Source organism: Cyprinodon variegatus, unplaced genomic scaffold (assembly GCF_000732505.1).
Source record: "Cyprinodon variegatus isolate N-32 unplaced genomic scaffold, C_variegatus-1.0 Scaffold2207, whole genome shotgun sequence".
NCBI lineage: Eukaryota > Metazoa > Chordata > Actinopteri > Cyprinodontiformes > Cyprinodontidae > Cyprinodon > Cyprinodon variegatus.
The window spans coordinates 10,963-23,725 of record NW_015152660.1 but is presented as its reverse complement, the minus strand read 5'-3'; the positions used below and the strand labels follow the sequence as shown (position 1 = coordinate 23,725).

The 12,763-nt window shown below is 38.8% G+C and overlaps 1 long non-coding RNA gene across 2 annotated transcripts in view; it reads right to left on the bottom strand.

The window, feature by feature from the left end:
• Window positions 1-12,763, bottom strand: part of LOC107080672 — a 33,475-nt gene that overhangs the window by 9,760 nt on the left and 10,952 nt on the right. Inside the window, exons 1-3 of one of the 2 annotated variants that reach the window (XR_001480971.1) lie at window positions 12,698-12,761; window positions 12,364-12,462; window positions 12,071-12,139 (exon numbers count right to left, since the gene is read on the bottom strand). This is a non-coding gene — a long non-coding RNA (uncharacterized LOC107080672). Of the gene's footprint in view, window positions 1-12,070; window positions 12,140-12,363; window positions 12,463-12,697; window positions 12,762-12,763 lie in introns of those variants that run through there. The other variant, XR_001480972.1, reaches the window with a different exon arrangement.

Genomic DNA, 12,763 nt, shown 5'->3' with positions numbered 1-12,763 from the left:
CAAGGCTTAGGTTCAAGGCTTAGGTTCAAGGCTTGGTTCAGGATCAGTTGTACCAACGCTGAAGCATTAACGAACTGACGCCCTCCTCCTGGTTCCAGCTCCTTAAAAAGGGTGGAAATCAGCTGATGAGGAGCACCTGCCCATCCAGCCCTGCAGAGAGAGAAAAAAGGAAAAGCAAAACCTCAGCCTGCACCCAGGACTGGAAGTATGACATACACTTAATATAGATTAAATGCTTTAATGCAACTTGCCTCCAGTTAAAGTTTTCAGGCTTTCATGAGAACTGAAGGAGGAAGTTGTTTGCGGAAAATGTGGGTATCAGCTCAGCTCTGCTGGTTTTCAGTGCTGCAAACCAAGCTGTCAAACTGTGAGGAAATGCATTTTAAACAATCTCACTTGGTTCGCATCCCTCCCTAACCACATCTTTTTGTGTTTCAATTCACTCTCTAATTTGGGTTTCAGCCACTTATTGTTCTCAACTTATTCAGGAAAACATCTTTAGGAAACACTTCATTGTTCAACAATCAAAATTTAGGGTTATGAAATACATAATGGTAAACAGTGACTTTTTTTGTCTTTATGTTTGTGACACCAGTGGTCTTTATTTATATAGTTGAAGGAGAGAAATGAGCATTTGGAGGGGGGTGTTAAACACTCAAACTGTTTCAGCTGCATCGAGGAATATGGCTTGCATACCTCCATAAGTTAGTGGCGTGCTCTCATTGCCCTTAAACTCAAATGAGTTGATGCCTTTATTCTAGTCTCTCTGAAAAAGTTATCAGACCATTTCAGTTTCTTGTTGCTAAAAGGTGTGAATGGAGTCATATACTGAAGGTGTTCCAAGTTCATAAATACTAACCCCATATGTTACCCCAAACAAGTTTTAATTATTCATAATGTTGATTTTCAATGATTTACCTCCTAAGTTCTAATTTTCCATCCTGAAATAAAGCCGAAGCGTTTATCCAACAGGAAAACTCTCACCTGTTCACCAGGAGATTGGTGAACAGGTGAGAGTTTTCCTGTGTTTACTGCTAGACAACTACTGTAATTTAATAACCAACAGGTAGTGTTGCGCTTCAACGCATTCAATTAATGGTGTTCACTAAATACGATCATATTTTTAGAGAACAGTGAACCAAACGGACCAGCATTGAAGGAATGAATGTGAACGAGAGCGACGTTCACTCAGAATAATGAGCAACACGTGTCACTACCCGATCTGTACCATCAGCTCATTTCAGCAGGTGCAAGCAGATATTCACCCAGATATACATATGGTACTAAAATTAATTATTTATTCTTTGAAACAATAAAGAATGCTACACAACATCTCTAAATATATGTATATACGACTTTTTTCTGGGACAATTTGATGCTTTTTACATTTTCTTTGTGAAACAGTTTGTCTGATGTCATCATCAAACACATCCAGAGCAGTTCGGCAAAATAAGATTAAACCATGTTAATCTGCATATTAGTTGTTCTTATCTTTAAATGACCACTATATACCATAAGCTTAACATTCAAAGAAAAAGAAAATTAAAAAAGAATAGATTTTTATTTAAATTAAAGACAAAAAGTTAGGTCCTGGAAGAAGCCTAGGGTCACATTTCAGGCACAGATCGGGCACCGATAAAACAGAACGGATTTAAATCAATTAATTTTCTCAGGTAATACATTGTTAACCTTTACAGACATTATAGTTTAGTACGCTTACTATTTTAGGGAGGGAAAAATTTAATTTAGGTCTTTTTATCAAAGTAAATCCAAGGGCGACCAAGATGTATATCTAAATGCCCAAATAAGGCTGATGGTAAAGATCAGCTCACGTTCGTGTTCAGTTGATAACATTATTCACTGGGATAACGTCAGGTTTTATGGCATTCATTACAGCATAACAGACCAACTTTTCTACTGCTAATACTAGTCTGCTCCATTCAGACTCATCTACTGGTATTTCTGGTGCCAAACTCACCTTTTTGTGCAAATTGTGCCCACTGGGACTGAACAAACAAGTCCGTACATCAGCATTGTCCACTTAAACGTAAAGAGACACATGTTAAAGCATCCAAGCTATCTTAGGAAATATCTGCTGATGAATTACAAACGGAAGAAACTATTTTTATCCAGATCTTTTCAGCAGATACTGAATGTTCCTCTATGTTTCTGAATTTCTGTGTAATTTAGCTAAATAACAGCTTCACTCCACATCCAGTATACCTTCGCTGCATCCAGTATTTTCCATTTCTTTCTATATATTATGATGATCACACATTTAAAGGGGGAAACATGAAGTTCTATTGAGGAGGATTATGGCTTCATTTACCAAATGAACTTATTTCATTTTCATCTGTGTGATCTGAACTTTGAGCTCATTCTTTTAAATTATGAACTGGTTCAACATTACCAACAGGCCAGTAGAAAAAACTTGCCAGTTTTAAATCTAACCAGCAACTGGTAAGGTTTGGGTCAGAGACTGAGAAATTAGATCCAGAATCAAGGAATAAAGTGTCTCTGTGGGAACTGATCTATGACAAACAGCTCTATAGCGCTGACCTGAATAATCTAATCCCTTCATTTTACTCTGTGAAGGAACCAGCAGCACATTTTAGATATTATAACCAATATTTGTTTATTTAATTGTAAATGAAATCTGAAAGTACAGAAAAAAAAACAGTTTGTAGATATCATAGTCTAAAGAGTATACATTTTAACCAATAAATCAAACCGAGGAAATTTTTCATATGTACAGTCAGATTCAAACATTAATTTGTAAAACATGCAACAATATCAATATAAAAACCAGAAATTCATTACTAAACAAAACGTAAATCTATTCCTAACTTTTTAGCTTTTCTTTGGCTACGTTCACACTGCAGCATGAAGTGACCCAAATCCGATCTTTTGGCTCATATGCGACCTGGATCTGATCTTTTCATGGCTGTCTGAACAACACAGATAAAAATTTTTACAATGTGACCCAGACCGTTTGGCTATGTGGTCCTGATTCCGAAATGAATCCGATCTTTTCAAATGCGACCTGTGTGTGAACGGCCAGGTCGCATTCATCCGACCTGAACGCCATTAATACCCCACATAGGTCACCATTCTGCTACTTGCTACTCAGAAGTGGCAAGAAAAACAACAACCATGGAGGAGGATAATGTGGAGAGCAGTATTTTTTTTAACCATCTTGAAAAGATTGATGTTTTAAGGTTTGGAAACATTGCTATATGCGCTCCAGCACTACATTGATGTTTAGTTCCGTAAACATGAAGCATGCTGGCTTGTGACGTCATTGTGTATGAATGCAGTTCACACAGGAGTTCACATACAAGTCGCATATATTTGTAAATGTGAACGGCAACACAAAGAAATTTGATTTCACAAAGAAATCAAAATTAAGCATAAAGGCCTGCAGTGTGAAAGTAGCCTTTTAGAGCAGCTAATTTATTTAATCCTCTCATATCTTAGATTATTTATTTGGATTATCTGGCACTAGAAATGTGAGAATAAAGAAAATACCAAACAATGAGTGAGTCCTCTTGTCTCTTCAACTTTCATTATGTTATTCATTCTACATAAAAAAAATTTTTTTGTTGTTTTTGTTTTTTATGATAGAACTAAAGTTTAGAAAAAAGAAAGTTCTGTCTAAGATGATGGGATGTTAAGAAAATTGGCTAAAATATTCATAAGCAGTAAAATGTAAAACTATTAACAAGCAATGTATAAACTACTAAACTACATCATAAAATCGTCTCCATTAAAAGGGAAAAAAAGAAAAAAGAAATCTGGTGAAAATGCCATGTCAATAGCACCTCTAGAAATATATTTACTGAGAAATAAGTTGCCGTGTTAAATACTTATCTCAACAGCTGTATGTTTATTACAGGATAATAAAAGGTGACCAGATTAGGTTGCTGTTTTTACAAGTCTTTACGATAAACACTATGAATGAACAGTTTTATTTATAGGTTACGCTTATTACTAACTATTGTCACAATTTTTTTTTGCTTTGCTTTATGAAAACCATTTGTTTACAGACCTTTGATGATGATTACTGTGAAACCCAGAATCCATCTGTGTAATATTTGAATAAATTAGAAACAAACATAATAGGCCTCAGTATTAACATGTTTTTTTAGTCCCTGAATGCTGAAATTTTGAGCTAATTTGGTGAGAAAAGTTGTGAACTTTTACTAATCATCCATGTTACCACTGTAGAGAGCAGGTCTGCTTTGCTGTTTCAGTTACTGGAGGTAATGACACTGTAGAGGTTGTTGGGATTCTCAGAGGCTGCAGCAGAAGAGGAACAGGCTCTCACTGTGCTGTAGGTCACAGCATCAGCATCTCCACCAATCTGGAAAAGGAAACATAGAGTTACAACTTTATCAAAGTACTAGAAGCTTTAATCTTCCAAGATCTGTTATACCCCTTTCCCTCTGTCTGAAAAACCTGTTTAAACCCAGGAACAATCGGCTTTTATTGGCAGTGGGAACAGCTCACTGACATGTGTCTAACTGGGTCAAACGACTCTGCAAGTGACCTGTGTTAATATCAACTCAACACAGATCAGCATGCTGTGGGAACACCAGAGCTGGGTTGAACCGCTAAATTATGTGATACCATTGAACGCAACGCAACTTTCCTAGGGTTTGTGCTCGAGGGCAGGCAGGTGAAGCCATCGGAAGATAAAATAAGAGCAGTTGTGGACTGGCCCACCCCCGAGAACCGCAAACAGCTTCAACGATTCCTGGGGTTTGCTAACTTCTATCGTCGATTCATCTGGAACTACAGTCAGACAGCTCAGCTTCTCACAGCTCTGACTTTAGTCAAAAAATCATTTAATTGGTCCGCAGAAGCCGATACGGCTTTCAACAAACTCAAGGCTCTTTTTTCCAGTGCTCCTATTTTGATCCAACCTGACCCCTCTAAGCAATTTATATTAAAGGTGGACGCATCTGATTCTGGTGTAGGAGCTGTCTTGTCTCAACAATCTGATTCCGATCAAAAGACTCATCCCTGTGCCTTTTTCTCACGCAGACTTTCTCCAGCAGAGCAGAATTATGACGTTGGTGACAGAGAGTTACTAGCCATAAAACTAGCGCTGGAGGAGTGGAGACCTTGGCTGAGGGAGCTGAACATCGTGTCCTGGTTTGGACTGACCATAAGAACCTGTCGTACATCCAGTCTGCCAAAAGATCTAACCCACGCCACTCGTTGGTCTTTGTTCTTCTCCAGATTTAACCTGATAATATCTTACAGACCCGGTTCCAAGAACATCAAGCCAGACTCACTTTCTCGCCTGTATGCGTCCGACAAACCTGAGATTCCTGAAACTGTTCTCCCAACCACCTGTACGGTAGGAGCCGTCTCTTGGGAGATAACTGATCTGATTAACTTAGCCCTGGTTACTGAACCCGACCCTGGAAATGGACCTTCTAACAAAACCTTTGTTCCAACTTCAGTCAGATCTCGGATCATTCAGTGGATGCATGCATCTAAGTTTTCTGCTCATCCAGGTATCAGCAGAACAATCGCTCTTATCACCCGGCGCTTTTGGTGGCCGTCCCTTCACAAGGACGTGAAGGAGTACGTTTTGGCCTGCCCCATTTGTGCAAGAAATAAACCGGTCCATCAACCACCTTCTGGTCTGCTGCAACCTCTGCCTGTTCCACCTCGCCCTTGGTCCCACATCGCAGTGGATTTCGTCACCGGTCTCCCAGTATCCAAGGGTATGTCAACCATTTTAACCATAATTGACCGTTTTTCCAAGGCCTGTCATCTGGTTCCTCTTAGGAAACTGCCCACTGCCTTCCAGACCGCTCAGCTTCTGGTGAAGCATGTTTTCCGCCTGCATGAAATTCCGCAGGAGATATTGTCTGACCGAGGTCCCCAGTTCATTTCCCAGGTTTGGAAAGCTTTTTGTTCCGCCCTTGACTCTAAAGTGTCCCTCACCTCTGGTTATCACCCGCAGTCAAACGGTCAAACGGAGAGGATGAACCAGGAGTTGGAGGCCACTCTCCGCTGCCTCACGTCCACAAACCCGACTGACTGGAGTCAGTACCTGCCGTGGGTCGAATATGCCCATAACTCCCAGAAAGCATCTGCTACCGGTCTGTCACCTTTCCAAATCTCCATAGGGTATCAACCTCCACTGTTCCCCGATGACGAGAAGGAGATCTCAGTGTCATCCGTCAAGCAGCACATCCGTCGTTGCCATAGGGTATGGGACGAAACCAGATCAGCTCTCACCAGAACCATAACCCAAAATAAGAGGTTTGCGGACCGAAGACGACGCCCCACACTCTCCCCCAGGTTCATAGGTCCGTACAAGGTTGCCCAAGTCATCAGTCCATCTGCTGTCCGTCTGACCCTGCCTCCTACCCTCCGGATCAACCCCACGTTCCATGTGTCTCAGATCAGACCCGTAGTCACCAGTCCACTTTGCCCTCCGTCCGACTCCCCTCCACCCGCCCGGGACATTGATGGCCATCCAGCGTTCACAGTCCGCCGGATCGTAGACTCCCGCCGCCGGGGCCGTGGCTGGAAGTACCTGGTGGATTGGGAGGGCTACGCACCTGGGTTCCCGGATCCTACATATTGGACCAGTCACTCATTGACGAGTTCACTGGCTCCCACCCGTCCACTTCCTCTGGACCGCCAGGAGGCGGTCGTTGAGGGGGGGGTACTGTTGGGATCTGGAGTTCTGCCACCTTTCTCGAGCAGAGGGCGCCCTGGGTCTCCTGAGCTGGAGCCACCTGCACACCTGAGGCTCATCTTCCCATCAGGAGACCAGCTACTTAAGCAGCGGCCAGACCTGTCTTCAGTGCCAGAGTGTTGCCAAGTTATGGTTAGCAGAACCTGAGCCAAGCCTGCTAGTCTGATCTTCCGTTCAACTGAATATTGCATAAGATCTAATCTGTTTATCTCCTCTTTGCTTCAAAGACCTGTCCGCCTGCCCTCACGAGCCAAACCTGAAGGACCGCACTTGGATCTGAATCCAGTTCTCAGGAGAGAACTCTGGCAAACCCTCAAGGTCTGAGAACACACTCAAGTCTGAAGACAAGCGCTGCCGCTGTCAACCCTCTGCTGAACCCACAAGCTCTGGACCCAACTGGTTCCCCCTCTCATCGTGTCTGTCAGAGTACCTTCAGGTATAGAATCAACATCAAACTCAGTCAAGCTACCCCAGACCCCTGGCTAACCAAACTCTCCCTTCTCTACAGAGAACCCTCGTGAAGTCTGTCCCGGGCTTATACCTGAAACTGTGATTACGTGTTTGTGCTTCTTCAATAAACCTTTGAATTTTTACCCCTGTCTCCGTGGTGTGTTCTGCATGTGGGTTAAGTCAGTGAAGCCCAACATGACACGTACAGGCGTCAACAACCCGCGCCAGCCATGTCTGTTCTAACAAACTAAAAAAAACAATGTTTACATTTGTTAAACAAGGCACAGCGCTGGTATGAGGGATTCAGAAAGATAATAGAGTGAAACAATAAAGCACACTGACTACGCCCTGGCTTCCTTACATGTTGTCCTCCATTGTTTACTTTCTTGATTTCTGTCACACTGGTGACATCATCAACGCTAACACCATAGACATTATATATGTAGACACCTCATTGGACACTGGCCGGTGTGCTTAGAGGGCGGCCATCTTGGATACGACCACATTTCAGATAGCTGCTGTCAGGAGACACCTTAGATCTTATTTTAATCACATGTTTTATATATAGATCTATATATCTATCTATAGATATATAGATCTATCTATCTATAGATAGATATATACATATATACGATACTAATATATATACGATATATATATATATATATATATATATGATATTTTATGGTGAGAAGTCAGATTTTGAAAATTTGAACACTTTGATAACTTTTGATCCCCAATGACTTAAGTTTGCTTCAATATGAATAACAAAGACAGAATACCGGCTTTGATTTAAAATGTCTCCAGGAATTTTTTTTGTAGACCTTGATGAGTTACACATCTGTATCATGTGTATAAAATATATTATTCCTCAGTAAAAGCATGGCCTGGGACAGATTTATTGTTAAATGGGTTGAATTCGTATTGTGGAATTATTCATTCCAATTTTGACCCCTGTGGGCATGTGACTACGCTTTGATGGAGGAAAAAAATCCTTTGGTAACGTTTGATCCCCAATTCCTTAAGTCTATGTGGAGCCAAGTTAACTCTCATGTTGAGGAGTTCGCTCAGATATTACTTAATCATGTCCATTAGTTTTATGGCAAGAAGTCAAATTTTTAGGTCTGGCCATGGCCACATGCTTTGATGTAGTAAAAAAATAATTTGATAACATTTGACTCCCAATGCATTAAGTCTATGCATAGTGATTTTAAAGTCTGTAACTCAAAAGCTCTAGGAGGAATTCACTCATGTACAAAATAACTAAATGAGAGAAAATTGGACCTTGGCTCCAAGAGACTTTGATGGCCAAATGTCAGAATAAAGACAGAATAGTATCTGTGCATCATCTGCTGCCGGGGATAGAATCAAAATATAGGTGATATTTGGGACTTTCTCCCCTAATGTATAACAAAATTGATGCTGTTGCAAATAAAACACATGGAGGACTTTAAATTAAAATAATGAAAATACATTCTGAAAATAAATTTTTCACAAACCTGCAGCCTGAAGATTCAGGGTAATTTTAAAGTGTTACCTCCCTACTGAGATCCTGTGATCTCTAACTTCATTATAGGATTTATTTTCTTTCTATCTACACTAGAGAAAGAACAGAATAAGAACTGGTTCAAGAAAGTTAGGCCGTTCTCTGGAAAAGGTTTCCTCAATGAAAATTTAGCTGAAAATAAACGTGTTCAAATTGATTTTATGGTTTACAACCATCATGCAGGAAAATGGTGGTGGCTCTATGAGCAAACTTTGGCATTTTTTTTCTCTGATGGTTTATCTTTTTTACATGACATTAAACTGTGAAAATGTAGAAACTATCTTACTTTATTTTTTCTTTTCTTTTTCCCTGGATGTGTGATGGTGGCGTAGGTAACATCACCTCCAAGATCAACCTGGAGAGGAAAGAACCATAAAAATAATTAGTTAGAAATGTATACCTTGATCCATAAAATGATTACAAAAATGTTTTTAATATGTCTTGGTTTGGTTTTAGGAATAAAAACCAAAGTATTTATCAAAAATGTTTTAGTTTTTTTAGAATCATATCCTGGATGCCTTTTCTTTGGACGCCTCATTCTTCCCCCAGCTGAGCTGGAGGAGGAGGCTGGTGAGAGGAAAGTCTGAGAGTCTCTGCAGAGACTGCTGCCTGAGCAAACCAGTCTCTGATAAAGCGGAGGAGTATGAGCACATCTAATAAACATTTCTAGCTTCCTTTCAGCAGATAAACATTTTCTATGCAGTCTTGAGGAGTTTTCAATTACAAATATTCACACTAAGTCCTGCCTGAATTAGGTTTCAGACTGAGTTCTTTGCATTTATGCCATTTACCTAGCCTAGTAAACTAGCCCCAACCGCCAGCGGTCAAAATAATTTTTGCCATTGCAACCAGTGGACCTCTGAGGCTAACCGCAGCCCGTGTGCAGCAGCCCTCTCTCGGCATAGTCGTGTGTGAAGGACCGCTGGCTCTGATGGAGATTTTGGACTTAGCTTTGGAATCAGTTTTGGAAGGATTAGACTTGGGGTTTTCGTTGAAACTTGAGCAGGAAGAGGCTCTACGCTCATTCATTTTTAAGATGGACGTATTCGCCATTTTACCGAGAGGCTGTTTGTTTACACTCCCCCACCAGCTTTCTGTCGCACTTATTACGTCACAGTCAGTTGCTCTCATTGGTCAGAGTGTTGGCCAATAGGCAAAGACATGGATTGAAAAACAACGGGTTGTTCTCATCAACAATCTTCCAATGTCTCATTCATCGGGGCCAGACTAAATTACACATTTAATCTCACATTTAGTCTGGTTTATCAGGCTACCAGTCACCGAGAAAATAGAAAAAAAACTCAAAAGAACTAAAAGAGAAACAAAGACACCTTAGATCAAATAGATAGAAACTTTACTCACAGCAGTTTCACTGGTCGGGATTTTCTTTCCTGAAAAAAACAAAAAAAAAAAAAAACAACAACAAATTTTTCATTTATCATAAGCACTTATGATGATTAAAGATTTAATTTTTTTTCAGTCCCCATTCTCACCTTTTACTCTCCATCTGATGATCACCACAGCAAATATCAAGAAAATGAGAGGAACCAAGACTCCAGCAATGATTCCAGGAGCTGAAAACAAACCACACACCAACATAAGCTGCATATTTATATTAATCTACTGAGTATGATGGTGTCCTAGTTTGCTTTTTTTTTTTTTTTTTTTTTTTTTTTACAGTGGTGGCTTTATTTGTTTAGTTACAAGTTTGTAAATACTGTATGTTGTAAAAAAAAATGCAACGCAACTTATTCTAAAGGCAGACATTTGCCTCATAAAGATTCATAATATTTAAAAAACTTTAGGCCTAAATTTCCTGATCTGTGTGAAATTAACTGATTCATTTTTAAAAGATGCTTGTTACACATCAAGAAGCTAAAATGAAAGATTTGCAAAAAAAATATGCTAACGTAGGCAGAGAAAAACAGACATGATATCAACATCTAATTAAACATATAGCTTTGTTTTAAACATTAAAAGATTACTTTGTTGTGAAGTTGGTGGAGTATTGACTGTTCCTGGTTGGGTTGTTTTAAACTGTTTGCCTCCAGGTTCCTTTGTTGCTTGAACCTTCCCTCCTGAAATGAAAAACGCATCAGAATAAACAAAACAATTTTTATTTCAGTTTTTTAATTATTTCAAAATATTATAGATAAAACTATATTGGATGATTTGATAATTTACAAAAATCTATGTATAAATACATTTGAAAACAGTCCAGATATTTAAAAAAATCTTGAAGTTAATCCTAGTTTCCTGTGATGTCAGCGATCTTCTACAATTCATCATCTTCTAACCATTTTCTCACCTTAGGGCTAAAGACTAGTCTTCAGTTAACACAGAGTACATTTCAGATTAACTAATACTTCAGCGATAGTATCTAGGTGTTAGTTTATTTTATGTCTCGTACCATGTCTGTTGGTTGTGCTGTTCTTTTAACATCTCTTTGCAAATGATGAAGAAGACTGAAAAAAGTTTTATCGTTATCTTATGAACATTGATGATGTCTTTTAAAACTGTGATTCTGGTTTATCTCAAAAAATGATTACTTAGAAAGATGTATTTCTGGTTTTATCAGTATGAAAACTCTCATCCCTAACTTTCCATGTGATGATCACCACAGTATGTATAAAGATGACTGAAATAACAACAACATGATAACAGGAGTTCAAGAAAAAACTATGAGGTGCCCCCAGGGACATAAATCAGAATTAACTTGCATATACACATATTAAATTACACTCTTCCATATAATATACTGAAAACCTCACACAAACACTAGTAAAAAGCTCTCACATAAACTAGTGAAAACATTGACCTCTTATATAATCTACTCAAAAGCTCTCATACAAAGTAGTGAGAACTGTTCATATAAACTGGTGAAAAGTTGAGAGTTCTTTGCTGTACCTTAGTTAAAACTGTTGCTGAATNGTTGAACTTTTATACTTGTGTCCGTCAGTGGTGTGATGCATAATTGGGTCACTCTCAGAGTACCCATCATGACACCAGTGAGCTTTACAACATTTTCTCAACTTGTCAAAATAAGACCAACTCTGAAGGACAATTGTTTTAAATTCACCAAAGCTCTAAAATGTCCCAGCCTATGGAGGATAAAGTGACTTTTATGAACATTGATGATGTCTTTTAAAACTGTTATTCTGACTTATCTAAAAAAATTATCTTTCAGAAAGATGTAGTTCTGGTTTTTATCAGTCAGAACTCTCATCCCTAACTCTCCATCTGATGATCACCACATTATATACAAAGATGACTGAAATAACAACAACATGATAACAGGAGCTCAGGACAAACAACTCATATATTCATAACTGTGTATATTTGGAACAAACCTTGATTTGTTGTGACAGAAGTTCTCCTGCTCCCAACTGTTTGCTTTGGGTCCTTGTTTCCTGGAGTGGCTTCATTTGTTCAGTTTCCAGGAAAAATAAGAAAAAAAGTTGCTAAATATTTTGTAATGAAATGGATTATATTGTCTAAGTAAAGTTTTTATCAGAATTTTTTCGTAAATCTTATTTCATGTCTTTATTCTCTCATTTCAGAACCAAAAAGGCCAAAATGTGCAGATTATAATATCATATGATCATGATTTTGAAATATACTAAAACATTAGAACAATCACTACCTTGAAAGGTTGGTGAGATATTTTCTGTTTCTGGTCTGGTTGTCTTTGAGTTTTTGTTTCCAGGTTTGTTTGTTGGTTGAACTTTTCCTCCTGATATTTCTGGAAACAAGAACAAAGTGTCAGAAACCAAAACTGTTCATATTTTAGTCTTTAAAACTCTTTCAAAGTATTAGACAGATTAAATAACTATCAGTTGATTTTGGTCATTATTAACAATCCGATTGTTACTAAAATGAGAAAATAGTCCAGTTGTGTCCAAATCTTGAATCTAATCCTAGTTTCCTGTGATGTCAGTGATCTTCTTCAGTTCATCATCTTCTAACCTGTTTCTCACCTGAGGACTGAAGACTGAAGGTAAACTCTTCATCAGTAACAGTATCAGTCACTTTACACTGAGGGA